The following is a 19,140-nucleotide window of genomic DNA, read 5'->3' as shown; positions in this document are numbered from 1 at the left end:
TACCATGCAAAAAACAGAGGTTTGTCTGTTTTCTGTGGTACTACATAATGAAATGTTGTTCAATATGAATTTGCCCCATGTCTATATTGAGATTCCAGACCATATATAAAAGCAATAGAAGAAGAGATTAATTCTACTACTTACATGCTGGCTTGACAGCATGCCCTCTGTATTGTTTCTTTATTAATATTTCTTAATGTGTCCTCTCGGAATTTGTTGCGTAAGATTTAACTGAATATTGTAATTACCACAGTATATATTATGACTTAACTTCTGGACTTGGGATTCCTTCTATTATCATGTTTTCGTGCTCTTATTGTTTCCCTTTATTTTTTCTTAATTTCTGTCTAATACCTTCCTGAACAAGGCGTCAAAAGACTGTAATTTGTCTAAGGTTTTTGTTTGTGTAAAATTAACTACAAATCCCATCTGTACTCAGACCACAAATTTGGTGTCTTGTGCTTTTTAGTGGTCTAACATTTTCTCTAGCAAGCATCATTCTTAGCTCAGTATGTATTTCCCTGCCTGTCTCCCAAATGTTAATCCTATTCCCAACAGAGTTCGGTGACCTTCCCACTGCCCCAATCCTCAGGCCATAGAAGGCCTCCGAGATTTCGAGTGTAGCAATTAAAAGAACTGTTGGGAAATAATTAGTCCATTTTCTTTCCTCACCGTATGTTCCAATTATATGGCGGTATGCAAATACCTTTGTGCCATCCCTCCTTACTCTGAGCTTTATCATTTTAACATTGAAAACAATGTCCACTTTTGAATTTTGTTGGTCAGTATTCTTTAAGCAAGCAAAGGAAACAGCATATGGCTAGTGAAAGAATTCCTTGTATTCACGATTCTGCTCTCGATAGATTTGCCATGAATCGGGTTGTGAAAAGCACCCTTTTTCCATCACTCAGTAGCAATGTGATTTCGTGGTGCTATATTTGTTTGGTTTGAAGACTGTTAGTGATCTTGTTTGATCACATTTTCTGTGGCTGGTGAAAAATGTTTTGCCTGAAAGTGATCTGTGGTTCAGGTTTAGACAGTCTTAGATATGCAGCTGGATTGAGTGACCAGTTCACCCTGGATAAAAGAATACCTTTTTGTTTTAACACAAATACATTTTTGGTGGTTCTAGACTCTCAGTTCGAAACCGACGAATCACTTCACTCACCCCATTATGAAAAACGAAATCTTCACATTTTGTAGTAGATACGTGAATTGTTTTTTTTCCCAATGTAATGCCACAAAATTCACCTAACCCTATTGCAGAAGCTACACAAGCTATTTGCCATGGGCCAGGAAAGGGAGAAAGGAGTAGGTAGAGTAAAATAGGGGAAAGGTGCCAAAGGAAGAAAACAGTGAAAAATGAACCTACAAGAGTGAGATAAAGAGACAGGAAGTGTAGGATGGTGGAAGAAAGAGGCATAGTGATGAATTGAAATTTGGCAGCATTTGTTTTCACAAACCTTGGCATTCGGCGAGCTTGTTGGGCCTTTGCATCATTTATAAAAATTAAATTCTGTATGTTGCTGTTTTGCAAATACTGGGAAATAATGATTCCACATTCACTCAACGCCTGTTTTTATCCCTATTACTTCCCTCCCACTTTACCGGCTCTTAAGTATTTTTCTGTTAGCTTTTTGTGTTACACCTTTTCCAAGTACGTTTTGAGAGGGAAAGAGGTAGGGGAGGATTGTAGTTTATTGTGAGGTGGGTGGGTTGGGGGGTGGGGGAGTTGTATTGCAGATCTACTGCCCAAAGTACATAAGTCATTGGTTGACTTTGATAACAATGTACAGGACAGTTAAGATGAAGTCATAGGTTTACTATAGCTGGACTGTTTTTATTTCTAGTTCTAACTTCATGTAGTCTTATTTAATTCATTTCTGGATGTTCATTGACAGAGCCTCCTGTATGCCAACTCTACGTCCTAAGCATTTGTGCCATGCTGAGTGAAGTCACAATTTGCTTGAGAAGGTAAACTTTGAGTCTAATTGGTTAGTAGAGACTGTACAGCTTCGTCAAGTCCACTGACGCATAATTGTAAATTGCTTTGTGGACTAGTTATAGTATTAGAAGTTTGACAAAATCTTCATTGACAGTCAGTGGAGTGTAATAGTGAGAACAGATGTATGGGTCAGATCACTTCAGGTGGAACAGGAGTCAAGACCATGTATTTATGCTCTCAGTAGTTTTTCTATACACTTGGGTTGGAGGCAGACAGTGCCTGAATTATTTATTATTTGAGAACATCATGAACTAGCTTGATTTTGTGTGCCAGCATAGTAGGTGTAGGATCCCTTCAGTAGGTGTGGTTGATTGAATGCTTTCCTTGACTAGGTGTTCCCTTTGGGATAATGCCTTAAGAAAAGTGTGGCCTTAAATACTGCCAACAGGATGAAAATATATGTCTTGGGTGTTGGAGGTTGTTGAAAGCTGGTGGGCAATTGAAAGGAATAGTGAAAGGGTTTTGTGGATTGATCAGAATGGTTTTAATGTGGCAGGCATCTACCTAAACCCAGGTCCTCATTATGAGTGGCCCATTAAATTATGATCTGTACAGTAATATCTGTTACAAATTATATATTGTAAATTTAAAATTGGTGCTATTGGCACCAAATTATGCATTATATTTCCCTTTTTAGTGGCTACATTTGGAATCAAGTGCGATCTTTTGCACCCGATTATATACCACAGGATATTGATTTTCCAGGTGTGATCAATTCCGCACCTCATACTGGGCCACTCCTAATGACTGCCTATGTGATGACTCATTCAGCTACGTCTTTAGATTAGGCCTGCAACAGTTTGATAGTCGCTACTACTTGCATTTTCACGTTCGAGGTGGATGTGTCTGTCATCTTTATGTATGTGATGGGCTATGTTCTATCAGAATTGCATCCTCAACTTAGGAATCAGATCGAAGATCACAGGAAAGGTCCAACCTGGATTCTTCCCAAAGATAAAGATGAATGTGGATGCAAATAATATTTTGGCCCATGTTGGTGGGATCATACAGAAAGAAAGTAGACCTCATCAACAAGAATGGGAGCCACAACAGCCATCTTCATGTATGCTTTTTTGACAGTTTGAAGCACACACTGAACAACAAACACCTTCCTTGTACTTCAGCAGAGCAGATTTCCAATTGAAGAGTCAGACACCTTACCATGGTTGCAATGATCTTAATCAAGTCCTGGCATGCAGACTGTGGCAAACATCACAACATTCATATTGCACTTGGATACAAATGAAGGTGATGAAAATTTAGGTTCTATTGATCCTAAAATGAAAAAGCAGCGCATATACAGGCTGCTTGTAATTTGTGGAGGAGAAAGTTGTGGAGAGGATGTTGAAGGCTGCAGAGAGGTCTACCAGGATTGTGGTTCTATCGCTTGTTTGGTTTCTGCTGCTGAACAGTTGCCTTAGGAGTGTCTTCAGTCCGCACAAGGTAACTCTCGGTTGGATTTGCAGGAAGCTAAGACTGCTGGGTAGCCATCATTTTATTTGTAAATGAGGGTTAGTAATGATTCACGACGGACACTTATGGGCATTTGTGAGTTGTCTGATCAGAGGACCAATCCAGTTGTATTACCTCAGCATTGAAGATGTCTCATCGCAAGGAGGTGGGTTTTAAGGTTTTGAACTTTATTTTAAACTTTCATCATGAAGGCAGAGCTGAATCTGTGGATTGCTATAGAATCCTTTGTTTGAGGCGAGTGTAGAGGAGCAATATTGCCACAGGACGCTATGTTGTGATTAAAGAATGTCATTGGTGACAGACAACACTGTCTGACTTTTGTGACTTTAACACAAACTCCCTTTAAGTAGTGAATGAATTGCATATCTCTTTTATAAAGACAACATGCAAGGTACACAACTCAATCCATGGACATCTGTTATTGATTAGAAACGTGGCTTGCTTGCGTCCAGGCAACACTGAATTACAATGTTTGTACAGAGGAGAATGATGGAGTTTAGAACGGACACAACAGCTACTTCACAAACATTTCATTGCTTGGACAATATTGTGGAGACTAAATAGATTCCCATTGACTGTTGCAGCAAAGCAGGAACCTCGTTTTCGACACATAACAAAGTCTTCTTACTCCGTTTTTTAAATTTTAAATATTCACGTGTCGTGTGCTTGTTAAAATGTTAATTTAGAAATCCCCCTCATTTTGATTTACGACTCCTCGCCTTTGCTAATTGACTCCTTGGTGAACTCTTCCCCCAACTCATTTGATTGACCTTTTTGGTTCAGCGAACCTCTGCGCGGAGTCTGCCCGGGGCCCTGAAATAACGCATCCCCTTGTGTTCGGAGTTCGGGTGGTTTGCAGTGCCGGAGCGAACATCCACCCAAGTTCGCCTTTATTCCACCTAGAATTGTAATGCCTTCTAGCCTGGGATTCCAGTAAAGGGAACACCAGATGGATTCCCCTAAAATGTCTGGAGAACCGGGGCGACTTGTTATCGATTTTACAGAGCACGACCAAGCATCACTGCATGAATTAGCAAACAGCTGTTTCTAATTTGAGTTTAGAACTGTACACAGAGGAACTTGTTTTAGTGTGCGCTCCTTTCATTTATAATGAATTTTAATCACCGCTACAGGTGAGAGAAATGTAGAAACAAGCTTGTATCTTGTGGAAGAAACAAAGGCGAGACAGATGCTAACAGATTTACAGTCTGTGATAAAAGGAATGTTTGGGTACACTTTACATGTAATTAGAGTGCAGCTGTTTTCAGTCCCAAGTCCATGAAGCCGAGCAGAATATAGTATCTGCTGCTTTTCCGAAGGGAGTAAAGGAAAACAGTGATTCAGCCCCTGAACCATTTCTGGTTTTTGCTTGGCTTGAACCTAACTTGTCCCTCACCCTGTCATTACCTCGTCGCTGATGGTTCGTTTTAAACATAAGGCGTCTCTTCACAAAGGCATTTTGAGGTATGTAAGTTAGTGCTCCTGTAGCACAGTTTAACATACTGTAACATGCCTTTATTAGTTAGCCCAAAAGCTTCTGAAATGTAAGCAAATGGGAATATTCATATACAGTAAGTAGAAATAGGAAGGACATTTCCCTCTTTACATTTATACAAATAGGAGCCAAACATTTTGGAGAAGACTCACAAAGGCGTGTAATAGTACATAGGAATATTCTAGTAGTGCTGGTTCCCATACTCCTAAATACTTTTATGAATCAGCGCCATGGTATATTTGGGGGCAATGACAATACTCATGATGGAGCTATTTAGGTCTAGCATTTGAGACCTCTTGTATATACTTTAGTATATACTTATTATTATATACTTATATGTTTATGTACTTTGTGGGCTCTGGAGATCAGCCCTAGGACTGGTCTCCTTCCACCTAAGGACTTTTTTTCAGTTCAACTGCCTCTATTTTACCTGTCTTGATAGAAAACAACCAGCAGAGGTCAGTAAAATACCAGAATTCCTTTTCGCTGAGGGACTTTCTTTTTTTTAAATTTTCTGGCACCTGTCTCTATTTAACTTTCTTGATAGAAAACGACCAGCAGAGGTCAGTAAAATACCAGAATCACTTTACCATTTTCTAGATTCCAGTCCATAGAAATTGTCTTCCATGTGCACCCGTAGACAATAATATTTTTTTCAAATCTTGTATTTTCAGTGATATGATTACCGAAGGCCCTGATTTTATATTAAAAACAGAGCTTTGCACTATACCATTTCCCGCTGAAAGGCAATATTTCTCTCCATGTGTTCCCATACCCGGCGTGTCATGCAGTTTGGTGCTTACTTTCCCTCCATGTTAAAGAACAGTAGATGTTTCAGCACCCAGGCTGATATGCTGCATAGCTAAATACATATAAAGTCCCAAAGGCGCAACCGATTGCATTGCAAATGCTTGTTTTTAGGTGCTTGAGTTAATGCAAAAGACATGTTTGCTCTTTCTGTGCATATTTTCAGGGAGGCATTGGATTTAAAAAATGTATTGAATATGAACATACTCGGATCAATTCAAACCTAATGACGCTATGCACTCAGCCTACTGACAAAACTCTTCTTTCTGTCTGTACAGGACACATTGTGTGATTCTGTTGTGTTCGGAATCTATATTGATGTAGATATAGCACTCGCAAAACAGAGATGTTCCTGGAAAAGCCATGTTTAATTAAAGTTAAGCGGGTTCTGACTATTAAAAAAGAGAACAGTTGTATAGCTGGAGTTGAGTACATTCAGGATTCAGATCCGTGAACCTAGCATAATCCTAGCACCCACCGTACAATTGCTTGATACAGAGGATGGTGACCCTTCAGTACATGAAGTGATGTTGGGCACTGCCAGTGGTCCTCCCATTAAACAATATGCAACATGGGCCCTCACATGTGGCTGTCCTGTAGTTCCACAGCATGAATCAGGATGGTAGACCATTAGGGTCCCACACTGCCTTCACAGTATTTTATGACTGGGCTTCTAAATCTCTGAGACCGAAACAGAAAGTATCCATTAATGACCGTCAAAACATGTTGGTTTATGTGCATACTGTGGAGTTGTTCTTGTATTTCCAGGAGTCTTGGAAAGGGATAATTAGACAATTAGTATTGAATTTCCACAGTTGAACTAGAATGTAGACTAGAATTCTTTCCCTGTGAGGAAATATGGCTCTAGCTAAGCGTTGAGTAACTCAAAAATACGATTACCAATATAGAGGTGCACCCAAGAAAGTCTAGTGTCCTCAGTTAATTTTCAAATGCTCTACAGCATTAACATCATCTGCTGAATGAAACCCACCTCGACTCTTTTATTGTATCTTAATCACATGATTGTTTTCTAGAATAGCCTCTTACATCTACTCTCTCTCTCTCTCTCTCTCTCTCTCTCTCTCTCTCTCTCTCTCTCTCTCTCTCTCTCTCTCTCTCTATATATATATATATATATATATATATATATATATATATATATATATATATATATATATATATATATATATATATATATTACCTACTGGCGGTCGCCAGTAGGTAGTTATAGTTAGGATCGATTTCCATAGGGAAATCGCAACATTCTATTTGGAATAACTTTGGCGCCGGTTGAGGAATCAGCCTGAATTTTTCAGCAACCTTGCCTCGCGGCGCTCCGCTCCTTCCCTGAAAGTTTGGGGGGCATTCGTCAAGCGGGGGCCGAGATAAAAGGGGGTCCCAAAACGTGTTTTCCCCATGTTCATTTCCATAGGGCGGTCTGTCGCACTTTTAGCTCGAACGGCTGAATGGATTTTCACCAAACTTGGCAAAATTGTAGGGACTGGTAGCCCGATGTGCCTTTGCTATGTCTCAAGATATGTGCTCCAGAGGATTTTGAGTAATTTAGGTTCAAAAAAATTTATATATCTAGAGCCGCGCCCCGGTACGCGTACCGGGGAGCGCTCCGGGCGCGCCACGCGACTTGCGCACGGCAAAGCTGATTGGTTCTCGGGTGTCTGTAAACATTCAAAACAGTCCGCAGCGGCCGCCATCTTGTGTCTCGGTAGGATTGAGACACAAGAGGTGGCAAAAATCAAAGGGGGAAATGAGCAAAAGGGGGCAGGGTACACCCCCCCCTGACCCCCTAGGTTTAATCTGGGGGCCATAAAAGGGTCCCGCGGGTAAAAAAGAAAAGAAAAAAAAATCGATTTTCGCGGGGGGGAGCGCCCGGTACGCGCACCGGGGAGCGTACCATGGAGATAAAAAATGACAGACTTTTTTTTTTTTAAATTGCATTTTTTTTATAAATTGGAGGTAGTTCTGAAAATAACTTTTTTTTGTTTTTGTTGTTATATTTTTTTTTAGACTTTTTAAAACGATTTTATATTTTTTTTGGATTTTTTTCAGGGGAAAAACAAAAACAGGGATTCCAAAACTGCTCAACAGGAGCAAAAAAATGTGAAAATTTAGGGACTGGCAGGGCAGCGGTGTTCCTGTTTCTTTATGGCAATGAGTTCAACACTCTGCTCCCCATAGCAGAGCAGTTCGTCACACTGCGTGCACAGAAATTTGATGCCTGCAAACACCGGCTGTATGTTAGGGACCATTCTTCTACGGGGTAGTCCCGAAGGTGTTGCTCCACCAGTGGAGGTGCTGCCGCCATCTGTGGGTAAATTCCGTGCCAGCTCCCTGACACTCTCCCTGGCAAAGTTTTTTGGGTGTCTTCTTTTGACATGCCTGATTAAATTGGCATTTCCGAAGCTATATTTTTTTAGAGGATTGCCTCTGGATAAAGTACTGCCACATATTTTGCAGGTTACTTTTGGAGCATTGACTTTTTTTTGTCCTTCAGGGATGTCCTAGAATTTCCAGATGAAATGGTCCTTTTTCTTCTGGTGAGGAGGGTCCTCATCCAAAAATCCATCGGAATCACTGCTGGATGACTCCCTTGCAGCCATTACTGTAGATCAGGAAAGTAGGAGATGAAGACAGTACACAGAACAGCTCTTGCTCTCTCCAAGTACAAAGCAATAGTGAGAGAAATGGGTGGGTTTCACACAATTTGGGAAAAAAAAGTTCTGAACCAATGAAAAGTGTTATTTTAAAGTCATATGGCTTGACGCGCTTACGCTACGCGCCCTGGGGCGCGTCCCGGGGCGTGTATCGTAAGCGCATCGGGGCGCTTACGTTGCGTGATCGTATGCGCTTCCGGGTGCGTTACGCGGTGCGTCATAAGACACATCTCGCGGCTACGCGATACGTGTCTTATGACGCAAGACGTGGCGGCTACGCGATACGTCACGATGTTGTTTTCGTTCGCGGCAATAGCGCTATCGGGACGCTCACCTGTACGCGCCCCGGGGCGCGCCGTAACATTGTGCTTACCCGCGCGTTCACCGGTAAGCGCCCTGGGAGCGCCCCGGGGTGAAAAATAAAAAAAATATATTTTTTAAAAAATGACATAATTATACAATATAAAATTCGCTTTAAAATTTATTCTTTTTTTATAACTATAAAGATTTGCTATTAAAAAACCATTGAAATTCACTGAAAAAACCATAGGTTTCACACCAGTTATAGTTAGGAATTAGCATTTAAAAAACCTATGAAATTCACTGAAAAAAACATAGGTTTTACACCAGTTATAGTTAGCTGGAAGTTTTACTCGCATAAAACCATTGAAATTCCCACGTTATAGTTGGTTGGACTCACTATAACTTGCGCGTGCAATGCACTGCTGATGACGTCACATATTACATCACTCATGACATGGTCAGTGACATCACTCATGACATCACTGATGACACCATCCAGTGAATGTGTGTGTTTCTGAAAAATAAATATGTGTTATATATGTATATGTAAAAGTTGATGGAAGAATAAATGTTTAAATAAGGGTTTACATGGATGTTTTTTTAAAAAAAATTGATTGGTTCACTGGCTTATTAAGTGTATCTTAGTGTATACATATATTAGTGAGTAATGTTTAAATATTTAAATATATGGATTAGTGTTTCACTTTGTGTATAATTGGCTGCATGGGTTGGTGAGTAGCTACATGTGTATGTATATGGGTTATTAGATGTTTTTTTTAATATCAATATGAGTGTCTATATGTTTGGTGGGGGTATTACTTAGAACATAGATGCATGAGTGACTGACTCTCTGTTTGTATGTGTTTTGAAGACAGCATTTGTGCACGACTGTATGGGTGGATGACTGTGTATATGTGTGTGTTACTGACTGAATGACTGTCTCACTAGTGTCTTTATCAGTAACTACATATGTTTTATTGTAGTATATGTGAATATTGATGTATATAAGTGAGTATATGTGAGAGTAAGGGATTGTAAGAGTTCCTGTTTAAATAAGTATGTGTTTCTATAAGTGATTGTTTAAGAGAGTAAGTATGTGTAAGGTTCCTTAGAAGTAAGGTGGTAGTGTGTGTATAGCTGTATATGCAAATAAATGGATGTTCAATAGTTTATTTGCATGTGTAAGTATGTGTGAGAGTATCTTTTGGATGACTGTCGGTGTGTAACAGGATGTATAAATGTATCACTACATATGATGAGTGAGTATACGTATGAGTGACTATATAGAACTGTTGGTGAATGAGTGGATGTGTATATAGATGGTGGAATTATTCAATTGGTTGTTTTAACTGGTATGGGTATCTTCATTTTTTTTAAAATTTTAGTTTCTATTTTTGAATATGTGTTTTAAGGATTACATTACAGTGAAAAGAGGTCTGTCACTCTTTCACAAGGATGGTGTCATCAGTGATGTCATGAGTGATGTCACTGACCATGTCATGAGTGATTTAATATGTGACGTCATCAGCAGTGCATTGCACGCGCAAGTTATAGTGAGTCCAACTAACTATAACGTGGGAATTTCAACGGTTTTATGCGAGTAAAGCTTCCAGCTAACTATAACTGGTGTAAAACCTATGGTTTTTTCAGTGAATTTCATAGGTTTTTTAAATGCTAATTCCGAACTATAACTGGTGTGAAACCTGTGTTTTTTTCAGTGAATATATATATATATATATATATAATCAGTTGCTATCAACATTTAAATCCTCACTCCCATTTGATAAGAAGTGAACTATCAAAGTACTTTGTCTGTTTTTACTATCAATAGGTAAATATCTGATCACATTTAGAGATATACTGCGTCACTAGGCAGTTTTACAGGCTCAAGCGGATGTGCTCGCTTCAAGTTGACACTGAAATCAGAAGGTTTAGTAATTACCAGGGAAAAGTCATGAACAAACTTTGTGGAGACAACAACAGAATTGAGGTCTGCCTGAGCTTGAATCAGAGGTATGAACACCCGTGTACTGAGGGTGGGCATGATGGCAAATTATACTTCACAGAGGGATGAAGAAAACAAAGACATTGTAGCACACATATGTAGTAGAAATGGGGAGCGTCCATGTGAAAAATCCATTGTAATGGTTATGTAGTCATTCAAAAGAAGTGTAGACAAATGGGTGTTTCTCTAGGAAACAGATTGTAGTAAACACGATTGAAAGTGCCCAATGGAAAAGAAGCAGATAAATAGGAGGGTTTTGATTAAGTGAGACAGCCAGTGAAAGATCACATTGGAGGAAAAAATACAGAAGATTGTAACTTTCTTTTAGTAAACTGATTTTTATTATATTTTCAAAACAATCTATACAGCTATATGCATATCTTATTATGTGGCACTTCCGATGTCTTACGTTCAGGATCATGGTTAGCATATACAGATATTATTGATGTGAGCATACATATCACACATATCCACTAAAAAAGAACTAGGCGTAATGCACCTGTGATTTCATAGGGACAATGCCCTTAATGGCTGGTGATCACAAGCATCCCCCAACTCAAACGGTCGTTCTCCGCCCCCCCCACCCCAGATATCCCACTCCCACCCTTCTTGCGCGGTGCCTCGTCTAAGCTTATAGCCTAGTATGCTATGTGCTTCATCATTCCTGTGCGTCCATTATGAGAGTAGTCTGTCTGTTATCTCAGACCTTAAGATGGCTAGCTACTAGACCTCTCCCTGCAGATATTTGAGTGTAGGAGCCTGGCCTCTCACAGCTGCAAAACTGTACTTGTTCAGGGGGTGCTCAGCACCTCGTCTGGTGATGAAGGGTCGGGGTGTTGTGACGCCTCTACTGAGTACTCCCATGCTCTGTCTATGTTCAGTAATCCCTTTCCTCTTCGGACCTCTTGGAGGCGCACCGCCCCATCATTACTGCTCACTTTATCAATGCCTTTCTTTAAACTTTCTCCTTCGGGCCCCCGGGGTCTTCCAGTTCATACCTATCTCTTTCTTCGCTAGAACCAGGGCTAGATTCTGAAACTTGCTTGTGGTCTTAGTCTTTGGCATGTGTGTGAATCAATGTTGGAGACAGTACCCAGGGGTGCATTGAACTTTACGTTTGTTAACCTCGCCCAGGACCCCCGAAGTAGTCTCCCAGTAATCCAATAGCTTTGGGCATTCCCAGAACATGTGGGGAACCTCCGCTCCAACCTCCCCAAATCAGGGACACTTTGCGTCATCTATTGCAAAATGCCTATTAATCCTTCTGGTATGAGGTACGCCCAATGAATCACATAGAAATTAATAGGCTTACATCAAGCATTCCTGGAGACTTTGGACACGTGGGCCACAATTGTCTCACAGTCCTTCTCTGTAATGGGGATCCCCAGTTCTCTCTCCAGGTGGGTTCGCAGGCTGTCTTGCGGTAGCATCTTGTTACCCCGCAGCCACCGATAGAGGCAAGTGACTGCCATGTATGTTCCCAAAGAGGTGATCACATGTTGACATCTCCCGGTCTGAGGAGGCTTGGACAGACCCATCCTCCAGTACCTACCGACTGCCTCTTAGACTACACCATGCAATAAGAAGCCACCGTAAGGGATTTCAAACTGCTCTCTAAAGGCGGCAAATGGTAGTAGCAGCTCTGTGTCAAATAGAACCGCAATTGTAATCGCACCTTCCCCCACCCAATCCACTAGTTCTCTCTAATCACCTCCATGTGGGAGCTCCATCAGGAACCCCAGAGGAATGTCCGAGGAGTAGGGTGCTCGCACCCTCATCCTCTGCATGGCCCTGGTCCTGCAGCGGCGCATTACCTAAACTCAATGGAGTCTCCAGCGCCACGCCAAGCTGAGGCGCAGCAGCACCCTCAATAGTCTGCGAAGTTCCAGGACATAGGGGTCCAGCTCTCTCCCAGGTGTAAGTCTGCTCACCACCCATTGCATCAACCATTGAAGCTGTGCTGCTGCCAAATAGTACATTTGAAAGCGCCAGACCCCCCTCCTCTGCTGGTGTCTGGAGCAAGGCCATCGCTACTGTCCTGTGTCTGTCCCCCAGATGAAGCTCGTCATTTATTTATTTATTTATTTATTTATTTATTTATAAAGTTTTATATAGCGGGCAAGGTCCCAAAAGCCACCCTGGTTATCCACACTGGCAGAACCACAAAGTAATATAACAACTGCGCAGGGCTACCAATTTCAGTACAGCCGCCCTTCCTGCAACAGAAAGAGGGAGCATGACACAAAAATCAGCACTGGCCCGAAGCGCATGAGCCACCCTTTCCCACATTGTCCTCCAGGAAGTCCATGGGGTCATGATAAATCTGCACTCCCAAGTAAGTTAGATATCGGGGTCCCAGGTGACCTCCTCCAAACTCCCCATAGAGTCTCTATAGGCTCTCATGCGGAACAGGCAAGATGTCTGCCAATTGACCTGAAACTCAGACACTGCCCGAACTGCCTCAGCAGGTCACTGGCTGTCCCTGCGTTCTGGATGAACATCAATAGATTGTCAGAATAAAGCACAATGTTTTGTGTCCAGTCACCCAGCGTGATGCTCCAGTAGGTGGTCCCCGTCCTGGCGCAGTACGCCAGGGGCTCCATGGCCAGGGCAAAGAGCAGAGTTGGATAAAGGGCACCTCTTCTGGGTGCTGCATTCTACGCAGTAACTTCCGGAAATTATACGGCCATGTGTATAATAGGCAGGTCCAGTCCACAAACCCCTGACCAAGGCCAAAGCGCAACATCACCTGATCGAGGAAGGCCCATTCTAGGCTATCAAATGCCTTCTCAGTATCAACCGCAAAAATCACAGTTTACTCTTTGTTCTATGTATCTGCCTCTGGCAATCGGAGAAGTCTCTGAATAGCCAGGGCTGTGTTGCTGCCTGGAATATACCCTACCTGATCCCAATGATTAAGTGCTGGCATGTTAGGGAATAGGTGGGTGGCCAATGTCCTGCTTAATATTTTGTAATTCATGTTCAGCTGCGACAACAGGCGATAGGCCCTTTTGTCATTAGCAGGTTTGCCAGGTTTCAGGAGGGGCAGAATCAGGGTCTCTCATGCAGATGTGGGCAGCAATCTCGTGTCTCTCAATGCTTTATAGACCTCCACCAGCTGGGGGCCTAAGCCTTCTACAGAGGCAGAGTAAAACTACACCGGCAGACTATCCGAGCCAGGTGTTTTATTCCGGGCCATGAATTTTATGGCTATCCGACTATCACTCCTTTACGCAGGTTGGCCACGCCCCTCTACTGAAGAATATATCATGCCTAAGAACAGTAAGACGGCATCAAGACTGGTGGTATGGCCAGGCAGAAAATGAGCAGATGAATAGTGGTGTGAGGGATGGTAGGTACAACCTAGAGAAAACATACACGTCTTGATCAAAGCAAATCCATTCTTACACGATGTGACATATTAGCAGATCTGACCCATCTCCAAGTCTCCTCTCCTTAAAATCGGAATGAAAATGAGAGTATCTGTTTGAGCAGCACCCTAACTCCCATTATGTCACAGATTATTTTGGTCTGTACAAATACAATAGGGAAGTTTTGTGGGTTAGTCTGTGGCTAATGTTTCTATGAAATCCTAAAGTAAACCATGGATGGCACTGAAATGTCTTGGTAAACACAATGCCAGCTTTAGCACTGGTGGCTCAGATTCCCTTGTTACCACCTGGCAATAGTGCCCCTCAACTAGCCATAGTCCCTCCCTTGCATACATTTCATTTGTTTTAAAACATCATGTGATTCTAGGCAAAACACATATTTTTCATGTGCCTAGAAATGTGACCTGTAATGTGTGTAAAATGAATTTGTGTAATTCCCACTTGATGCACACGATCTTGTAGATTGCCTCCCAACCTTTCATTTAATGTGCAGGCTTCATTGCTTCTCAGCTAATTTTGTGCTATATAAAATACCAATACCATACATACATTACCTATACGAAATTAATTGTTGTGCACATTGTCATATGTATTCAAAAAGTGTGTCAGTCTCTCCATTGTCTAAAAATTGTTTTATTGGGTATTCTATAATATAGGTTTATCCAAGCTAGCACAAAAGTCTTAAACATACCTAGATAGTGCAAAGATTCCTGTATCCACAGGACTATTTCACATGACATACCTTTTTATAATGCAACCCTGTAAGGCATGGGTATTTGTAAACAGTTGCCCTTGGGCACAAAGTATGGTCTGTGATGTGACCGAGGCCGCGCTGTGGCGGTAGGGGGTCCTGGGTGGGTCAGGGATTGTGTAAGGAGCTCGAACAAAAATGTTAAATAAACAGGCCAGTATTTCTTTGCAGGTTAAGGAAAGTTAAGCAGCGCAAGACACCACAGAAGTTACTTCATTTAACCCGCAAATAAATGCTTGCCAGTTTATTTTGAAAAAAAATCGGAATATTAGCGCTCAGCAAGTAAACAGCAGCTCGTATTACTGTTCACCAGGGGGGGACCTCATGTGATGGCCAAGAGGCCCCCAGGCCGTACTTTGAGTATCACTGCTATAAGGAATAAAACTAGAGGCAATCTGGATCGCCTGTTATATGTATGAGCATCTGGGGAAAGCATGGAAAACAGTGGTTAGAACATCTTCTAAATTATGCAATCCACAGTAACCATCTGGAAGACGATTACTCAAAGAAACTCTGTACTGGAGAGAGTCAACATGAAATTCATAAAAGCACATGCACCCTTTCCATCCCATCCCATCCCATCATGGATGGTGGTCACGTAGCTTCCCCAGAATTGGTGAGAGAGGAGAACAAGTTCATTAGGCAGGTGGTCCGACTTCCGTCCAGTACGCCCCTTGTTCCACTAAGACTAGACCTAGGGCTGCGACCTATAAGCGAAGAACTGGCACTGCGTCCCTTGGTTTATTGGCGGAGGATGTGGGCAGTCCCGGAATTGATCAGCTATAGGCAGGGTTTACAAGAGGTCCTAGCCATGCCTAACGCTGGAAAAATCAAATGGTTTAATTTCATTAAAACTGAGTTGGAGGGCCTAGGCCTGTCGACACTCTGGTCTGATCCCTCAACCACATGCCCACTAATTCCTAAAAAGACACTGGCAAAGGTTTATCGTGACAGCAAACTAGCGGCACTCTGTCGTCAGGCTACTCTGGGAACACTTACGGAGTCATTTTTATGCACTAAGGACAAATACAGTTTTGAACCAGCCCTGGATAAAATATATCCTGCTCTACTTAGGAAACTTTATTTGCAGTGGAGGCATGGGACCCTTCCACTGCGAGTGCTAACTAGTAAGTGGAGTGACTCAGTAACCAGTTCATGCCCGGCCTGTGGAGTGGCCAATGAATCAGAGCTCCACGTAATTTTTTTCTGTCCGGCCTATAATGCTTCCCGCAGGAAATGGATTGTGCCCATTTGTAGGAGCCTGGGGTTTGCGGTGTGCTTGGCCGCGTTCAGAGTACTGAAAACAGATTTGACTGATCACATTGTCTTTGCTGTGGCTAAATACTTAGGTGCAATGTGGTCTCTGAGGAGACAGTGCCTTAAGGCTGGTCAGTGATTACTGATTGTCTGTACTATAAAATCTCTAACTCTGTATTTTTTGGAAACTTTTATGTAACTGGGTGGATTTTTTATGTTTTTAACGTTTTATTCTCTTAATACTATGCATTGAATTGTGTGTATCTTTTATGGTGACAAAATTACCGAAATAAAGATTTATGATGATGATGATGATGATTAGCCTTGGGAAGTGCCATCATAAGACATGCCTCCATTCATGCTTCAGTTCAAAGGTGTCTTAGATGCACTCCTCCACCAGGCATTAAAAAACAAAAAGAATGCCCAGAAGTCCTCTCCAGAGAGGGGAAATCCTGTGGGCAATGATCACTGGTGTTCTACATTGTAATGGCATGAACACTGCTCTGTGACTTCGAGAGGTGCCTGCCCACATATAAGCCTCAAGCATGTTGTGCCGCTGTCCAGCCATCTCCATTTTATAGACCAGCGGGCCCCTCCCTGTGTGCCAGCATCCCTCACCTGTGTCTAAATAGGGGCAGAATTCTCACTATGCTCCCCAGGCATGTCTGTGTGCACGAATACCCTAGTGGGTCCACACTGGCTGATCCTCCAGTGCTCTGATAGGCCAGTTAGGCCTGAGTGTCAGTGTCACAATGGCCTCTGATCAGTGGCGGGGGTGGGGAAGTTATGCACCTGCGGCAGTGGGCCTGCGGGTTCCTAAGATTAAAGCCACCCCAATATCTTACCCCAGGCCGGCCTCCGCTTTGTGATTTTTGCTGGGGGACCTTTCTTGCGCAACTTTCTCTGGCGATGTTAATTCATGGCTGATGCTTTCCGAGCACCTCGAGCCTTAAATTGACAAATTATTGCACTGCTCTGTAATTCATTATCAAGGTTTGCCTTGAATGCACAAGAACACACACGTGCTCTCCTCCTTAAGACTTCTTGCTCTGTGCAGCCAATTTAAAGCTTTCCTTTCCCTCTCATTAAACCCTTATTGAGTTTTCCTACCCTTCTAATAGATGGTTTAATGCTCTCTGCACTGATGACAAAGGCTTGTATCCGTCATGTGATTCCCTGTTTTCAGGCAGTCCCGCTCTGCAGGATTAGCCATTTCTAATGACTTTAATCTCTTTTCTAAAAGTGATTTCTCTTGTCCTGGTAAACGCCTTCGATTGCATTACAAAAACATAATTGTTCAAAAAGAGGTCGATGCGAGGAGGGATGTTGACATCAAGTTTAGAAGACTTGTTCCTGACAGTTTGTTACAGATCGGATAGTAACAAGATTGTCTTGAGAGAATATTTATGCACTAAAAGCAACTCGCTTCATCCTGCACACCACAGCTATAACTCACTAGGCTTGCACGTCGTGGTTGGATGACCTGATGAATGGGATACAACTCAGCAGAATAGAAGTAATTTTAAATGCCTGCATGAAGGGGGCAAAGCAGTTTTAAAACAAACATAAACACCGTTTTTTCTTAAATAAAACGAATGTAGAATAATTTTTAGTTCTTTTTTGGGTAGAAAATTGCACATCTTGCTCCAAATCAGCTTTGCTGGCAACGTTGTGATTACTAGTGGTAGAGATGGTAGTAGCTGCTACTGGGTATTATCATTCGCAAAACTCAACGCTCAAATACAGTTTCCACAGTTTAGTTCACAAGGGTGGCCGAGAGCAGACGAAGGGGGAAGGGTGAACCTGGTGCCCGGGGCATTGCTTTTGTTTGGTGCAGTCACCGTTGTCCCTCTTCCATTTCTCGTTCCGAGTCAGTGCCTTTTAGGTGTATGTAAATACTCTTTCCTAGGCACCTCCCCCCAGATGTTGTGCTTTCTGGCTTGCTGATTGTTTTTAGCACGTTTAAGGTATGTTAGTTGTGACTGCGATGCTAAAACCGATCTTCTGGCGTGTTGCATTGTCCAGTTGTGGGTGCCAAGTTTCAGTTCTGTTTATATGCGATGGCTTCGTTTCTCCAAGCAGTCTCCAGATTGGAAGAGGCTCGCATTCCCCACCAGCTTAAACCGCAGCACATCCATGGCTAATAATAGTGGGTTTTTCATTTGGCAGAGCGCACGAGCAGCAGAAAATTCGCCATGTGCTGCCCTAGTTCAGGCCCCCGTTTCCTGCTCGGTCCCCTTTGTCTCCTGGTCCCCGGAGGAGCCCCGCCGGCCTGAGTGGAGAATTAGATTGCAGCCTACCTCCTCCCCACTGAACCTAATCCAGGAAGCTGCTGGGAGAGGCCCAGGAGGCAGCTGCGTCACCCCGGCGCGGAGGGGCCTTCCGAGCGGCTCCCGGGGGACGCCAGGCCTCGCCTTGGCTAGGGAGGGAAGCCTTGTTAATATGGCTGAAGTCAGAGAGGCAGGCTGCACGGGATGAGGTAACGGCCGCGTCCTACGCGCGCATTTGTGCACCCAGGGCTTGGGTTTCCTCTATGCTGGCAGTTTATGGCGTGGTGTTGGAAGTGCAGTGTTTGTTGACGCTCAGAAATCGTGAAAGAGGCGGTGTTCACTGCTTCCCTGCTCTAAGAAAGCCCAGGAGCAGGGAGTGCTGTCTGTTGCTGTTTCATCGCATTGACTGGATGGGGGGATGCTTCCTGTTGCTGTTTCTTTGCGTTGCAGTAGGGGAGGAAGGACAGACTGTGTTGCTGTTGCTTTTTACGTGATGATGACGATGGATGTGCAGTTGTTTTTTTTTGTTTCTTGGCAGGGGAATAATGAAGGGAGAGGGTTTCTGTTTCTTACTAGTGAGTGATGAAGGGAGGGGGGGGGGGGGGTCGGTTTGTTGCTGTTCTTTCCCTTAAGTGCTGAGGGAGGAGGAGATTTTGTTTGTGACTGTTTCTTTACATTGGGATGATCGAGGATGGGATGCTGTTTCTGTT

At 42.8% G+C, this 19,140-nt stretch overlaps 1 protein-coding gene across 4 annotated transcripts in view; it reads left to right on the top strand.

Moving 5' to 3' along the window:
• The window catches only part of ZNF423 (zinc finger protein 423), a 504,645-nt gene that overhangs the window by 275,151 nt on the left and 210,354 nt on the right, over nt 1-19,140 (top strand). The window contains exon 1 of one of the 4 annotated variants that reach the window (XM_078671310.1): nt 18,051-18,127. The exons of 2 other annotated variants lie outside the window; for them this stretch is intronic. The gene's annotated coding sequence lies outside the window, so the exon portion shown is untranslated. Of the gene's footprint in view, nt 1-18,050; nt 18,128-18,193; nt 18,640-19,140 lie in introns of those variants that run through there. One more of the 4 variants, XM_078671309.1, reaches the window with a different exon arrangement.

The sequence above is a fragment of the Lissotriton helveticus genome, chromosome 12 (assembly GCF_964261635.1).
Source record: "Lissotriton helveticus chromosome 12, aLisHel1.1, whole genome shotgun sequence".
Taxonomy (NCBI): domain Eukaryota; kingdom Metazoa; phylum Chordata; class Amphibia; order Caudata; family Salamandridae; genus Lissotriton; species Lissotriton helveticus.
This window is presented reverse-complemented; position numbering and strand designations above follow the sequence as displayed.